Source organism: Benincasa hispida, chromosome 10 (genome assembly GCF_009727055.1).
Source record: "Benincasa hispida cultivar B227 chromosome 10, ASM972705v1, whole genome shotgun sequence".
Taxonomy (NCBI): domain Eukaryota; kingdom Viridiplantae; phylum Streptophyta; class Magnoliopsida; order Cucurbitales; family Cucurbitaceae; genus Benincasa; species Benincasa hispida.
The window spans coordinates 9319039-9319772 of record NC_052358.1 but is presented as its reverse complement, the minus strand read 5'-3'; positions in this window follow the sequence as shown (position 1 = coordinate 9319772).

The following is a 734-nucleotide window of genomic DNA, read 5'->3' as shown; positions in this document are numbered from 1 at the left end:
AGGGAAACCCCAAATGCGGAAGTGATGTAAACTAGCTTTACGCCCGTTCCACAGCTCTAGAGGTGTTCTTGCAACACTCTTGAAGGGAACACAGTTGAGTACGTACACCATGGTCTCCACTACGACACCCCAAAACGAGTCCCGTAAGGAAACGTAACTCATCATCGAGCGAACCATGTCTAACAAGGATTTATTTCTCCTCTCCGCTACATCATTCCGTTGAGGTGTACCCGACGCTGAGAGTTGGGAAACGTTTCCATGTTCTATCAAATAGTCCAGAAATGTCGAGTCCAAAAATTCTCCACCTCGATCCGATCGAAGTGTTCTAATTTGTCTATCTAATGCGTTTTCAACTTCAGCCTTGAACTCTTTTAACTTTTCAAAGGATTCAGACTTCCGTTGCATAAGATAAACATACTCGTACCTAGAATAATCATTAGTAAAACTGATAAAATACTCATAGCCACTTTGGGCTCGTACATTCATAGGACCACAAAGGTCAGAATGTAGTAACTCAAGAGGCAAGATTCGCACACAGTTAAAGAATTTTCTTCTAACTCACTTAGAAGTCCATTCTTCACCAATCTCTCAATCCTATTGAGATTGATGTGCCTTAAACGTAGATGCCAAAGTTGGGCATTTTCTTTTGGAGAAATTCATCGACGTTTTGATTGAGTTATGACAGTTCTGAACATTTCAGTATTATGGAGGGAATTAATGGCTAACGGCCTTAG